The sequence below is a fragment of the Miniopterus schreibersii genome (genome assembly GCF_964146895.1).
Source record: "Miniopterus schreibersii genome assembly, chromosome: 21".
NCBI classification, from domain to species: Eukaryota; Metazoa; Chordata; class Mammalia; order Chiroptera; family Miniopteridae; genus Miniopterus; species Miniopterus schreibersii.
In genome coordinates this window covers 3,619,925-3,624,803 of record NC_138123.1, presented here as the reverse complement: position 1 = coordinate 3,624,803, position 4,879 = coordinate 3,619,925, and positions in this window count along the sequence as shown.

The following is a 4,879-nucleotide window of genomic DNA, read 5'->3' as shown; positions in this document are numbered from 1 at the left end:
CCCTCCGTCCCCTCCGTCCCCTCGCGCCCGCGGCGCGGCCTCCACGTCGCGCGGCCACTCGGCCGCCGGGCGGCGGGGCCTCTGCTGGGCGCCTGGCTGCCGCCGCCGCGGACGCGACCCGCCGCCGGAGGACCGGGCGCCGCTGGGGACAAAATTCCTCCGCGCGAGGCGTCGGCGCCGCGCAGGGTCGGACGGAAAACCCGGCGCGGAGCCTCCCGGCCGCGGGCGGCGCGGAGCCGGGGCGGGGACCGGAGCGGACGGCGGCGCGTTACTCAGGCGTCTCCCCGCCTCCGCGCCACCCCAGCCCCCCCTTCTGCATTTGAGGCCTGCAGGGCCGAGAGTGGGGGTCCCCCCACGCACCCCGAGCCCTTCCCTTCCGCATTTGAGGCCTGCAGGGCCGAGAGTGGGGGTCCCCCCACGCACCCCCAGCCCCCCCTTCTGCATTTGAGGTCTGCAGCTTAGAGAGTCCTACTATGTGCACCTGCATTTGGAAGAAGCCGGGAAAAGCCCACGTGAGTTTCGGAGGAGAGGCAGGGAAAAGCCCACGCGCGTTTCGGAGGAGAGGCAGGACACGTGTCCGGCCGCCCTACCTGCAAGTGGGTGCCCTCACTGCCAACAGCGCCAGTGCGCTGAGGAGTTGGGGGTTTTCCACCTGTGCAGCGCTCACCTGGGCACGTGTCCCCTGACCCTCTTCGACCTTGTTCCCCAAATAGGGTTCCACGTCCCCCAGGGCACCGGAGCCAAGGCCATGGCACGGGCTAGCAGGGCGCCCCCCTGGTGCAGGATTTGGGGTGGGTTTTAAGGGACTGCAGTTAAGCGTCCACAGGAGTTCCCCCCAAGGGGCATGTCAGGGTTTAAACTAGGCCTGGGCCTTGTTAGAGCCCAGACAGGACCAGGTGGGGTGCTTACAATCGCCCTACCCTCCCAAGCAGGGACTTGAAACCAACTCCAAACCCCTAGGCACTGTGGCGGGCGAGCATCATCTGAATACCTAAATTCTTAAAACCTTACTGAGCCCTGCGTGGAGGCCCAGGATGCGGTCTGTCTCGGTCAAGGTCCGAGGAGCACTTGCAAAGAATGTGCATTTTGCTGTTGGGTGGAAAGTTCAGATCCACCAGTTCTGCTGGTGGACAGCGTGGTGCCAATCCCCTGTCTCTTTACGGGCTTTCCACCTACTTGTGCAGTCAGTGCGTGTAAGAGGGGTATTGAAACGTGGGTCTGTAATCGGGCATTTGTCTTCTAAGAACTGCCGTTTTTTAAGTTCAGCCACCAGTTGCATAAATGTTTTCCACCCTGATGCCGCCTCAATGACGTGGCCTCTTGATTGTTATGAGATGACCTTTGCCCCCCGCCTCCCCTTGGCCTGTGGACGCACCCCTCTAATCTCTGACTCAGTCTGCCTTAGCAAATGCTCCTCGCCTGCCTTTCTCTTACGGGGACACCAGTCCTCGGAGAGCACGCTCCACCCTGCAGCCCAGGACAATCTCACACCAAGATCTCTCACTTAGTTACAGATGCAAAATTTCCAAAGAAGGTCACATTCGCAGGTTTCAGGCATTAGGAACTTGGGGACATAACCTTTCAGGGACTGCCCTTCAACCCACTGTACGTCCCTGCAAAAACTTCCACGCATGTGTTTATAGCAACCTTGTCTGTCACCGCCGAGCAGACATGACCCAAGTGTTGGCCATCAGGTGAAAGAATATACGAATGTGTCCCTCGCCGTGGAATCCTCGGCAATAAAAGGGAATGAGCTACTTCTACGCACAGGAACCTGGGCGAGTGTCAACGTAATCAAACTAAGTATGAGACGCCAAACAAACCAACCAAAGGGTATTTAGCGTGGGCTTCTACCTCTACAAAATTCTAGAAAATGTAACCCAGTCCTTAGTCACAAAAAGCAGACAGAGGGGTGGTTTCCCGGGGCCGAGAGATGGAAATGAATACAAAGGGCACCGGGAGATTTCAGGTGACGGGTATGTTCATTTTCTTGATTGTGGCGATGGTGACGGTGTTCAGGATGTCTGTATAAGCCAAACTCACCAAATTGTGCGGTTTATTGTGTTTTAATTATGCCTCAATAAACTCAAAAGTAACGGAGGCGTCCCGCAATGCTGGAGTCGCCTGTGGCCACTCTCCCTCTCCTCGGTTACCGTCTGCCTTTGCCTGTCATCCTGTGCGCCGCGGGAAACTGCTTGTTAGGGGCTGCACCACCTGGGTGTCCCTGTCCTCTGTCTTCCAATGCGAGTCAGCCAGTGGACGCGGGGAGACGGGGTCAGGGCGTTATGGACCCTGTTTCTCTGTCCTTCTGGAAGAGCCCCTGCTGCAGAGCCTGGTTCTGATGAGGCTCCTGCAGGCTGTCTCCCTCTAATGAAGCAATAACTACTCTCTGGTGTCCCTTGTCTTCGTGTAGTTTATCATCCCCTATGGAGCCCTTACATCTTCCCACACGGCTCCAAACAGTGCCAGCCTTTAACTCCTTTTAATATCTCTCCTCTCCCCCCACACGCCCCTCATAAGGCAAAACAAGACACTCTCACCAGTGACACTCATAATGATGATAACAGAATCTGCTAAAACACCCCAGCTCCACAATGGAGGTGGACTTTGCGTGATTAGGCAGAGCTGTGGCAATTCTCCTTCCTCTCTCTGCTCGTTTCTAGACCAGTCGTCGGTAAGCTGGGCCCACAGGCCACACCTGACCCACGGCCTCTGTAAATAGAGTTTTACGGGAACATGTTTTATCGGGACACCGCCACACCTATGTATTGAGGCTGCCTTTCGAATGACAAGGACAGAGACCATATGGCCCGTGAAGCCTGAAATACATGCTTATCTGGCCCGTTCCAGAAAAGGTTTGTCATCCAGGCCATGGCCAGTGCCTCCCGATGCTAAATACAGCAGGCCCATTATTAAGAGTTTCCAAAGAACAGAGCTGTTGTCCCCGTAGACAAATAACTGGCAGGTGCTTTCAAATTAAAATTACTAAACCCCTCAATCGAATTCTTAGGCAGCACTTTCTCCCCGTGTTTTCATCACAGGCGGAAAGGAAGCAATATAATGCCTTTCTCTCGCCGTGTCCAGAGGTTGGCGCCGAATGGGCTAGTTACTGAGATAGGGTAGACTGAGACATCTCGCCACGATTGAAACCTTCACCACCACCCGGTAGAAATACGAGGTTCCTATAATACAAAACTGACTACCAACAGTGCCGTGAAGTACAGGGAAAAAAACTGAGACTACTGCCCTAGCTGGTATGCTCAGCGGGTAGAGTGTCAGTCCACTGACTAAAGGGTCTCGGGTTCGATTCCAGCCAGGGGCCCGATCCTCGGTGCAGGCCCAATTCCCAGTGGGGTCAGGGCAAGTGCGGGAGGCAGTCAATCAATGTGTCTCTCTCACATCGATATTTCTCTCTCTCTCTCTCTCCCCCTTCCGCTCTCTTTGAAAAGCAATGGAAAAAATACTATCTGGTGAGAATTAAAAAGAAACAAAAAAAACAAACCTGAAACTACTTTGGCTGAAAACAATAACATTCCTTTTTTGTAACAGTTTCTCAGATGATATCATCGGTTAATCTATTCAGTAGCGTGCTTTGAAAAATCTTATATTATTAATGAGTAAAAGCCTCTCATGACCATTAGTCAATATATATTGAATTTTCATTAAAGGCTAATACATTATTATATAAAAGCGCTTTGAAGACTATAAAACCAAATCCCATCCTATCATCACAGGGTTTGGGGCGGGGGGGGAAGGCAAGGATTCAGCACAATTCTTCAAGGGTTCAAATTGTAACGTTATGCCCCATGATCTAGTGTGCCCCTACAAAGGACCAAAACATAGAAACATTTCCCCTATAATCGATATTCTTCCCCAATTATGATGTAAGAGGGCATTATTAACAAATTAATTATTTCAGGGGTGCCACATTTTCTTAAAATGTTTGCCAAAACGTCTGAGAGTCGTAGTGAAGTAGACGTCTTAATAAAAAGACGGCAGATTAACTTGAGGGACTTCATTTCAGTAAGTTTGTGTGTGTGTGTGTGTGTGTGTGTGTGTGTGTGTGTGTTTTAAACTATGTCTTTATTGATTTCAGAAAGAGGAAGGGAGAGGGAGAGAGTCATTGATCGGCTGCCTCCTGCACTCCCCCTACTGGGGATCGAGCCCACAATCCCAGGCATGTGCCCTGACCAGGAATTGAACCTCGATCTCCTGGATCCTACCAGATCATTTCAGTAAGTTTTTAAACCAAAATTAGTTTCCATGATAGGACTACTTAAAAAAAACACAAAAAAAGTACTACCTTATTATCTTTTTATACTTAACTTAGTAGCAAGTCTGTGGACCAAGAAATCTATACAATTGTATTGTACATGAAATTTTGAGGAGGTACTTCCTTCCTGTATGATTTAAATAAGAAATATCACTATAGTTTGGAACTGCAACTTTTTTTTTTTTTAATCAGATTTTTTTTCAAGTCTCAGGCTGAGTTCACATGATGAACAGAAAAAGTGAGTCAAACAAGTAAGAATTTGGCAACATATCAACCAAAATATGAGTCTGCTTAGATGAGTCATTATATCAATGCTAAATAGTATTTGAATATCCAGAGCTCCATGGAATCTGAAAGGTTGGTCTAGGAAAAGTGTCACCCTATTTTATAACCATTACTTTGAGAACCATTAGGTACGGAGAAGCATATCACCTCAATCCTTTCTCCACCCGGCACATCCCAATGATTCTTTCTTGGTTGACCAAATTGCTCAGGCTAAATATCACTTTATAACAACTTAGTACAATGTGAGAGTAAAGCTCCTTTTTTGAGGTTTCTGAGAGCCACTAAAGAGCCATTTTGCAGATAATATATAAAGTTTTCCCC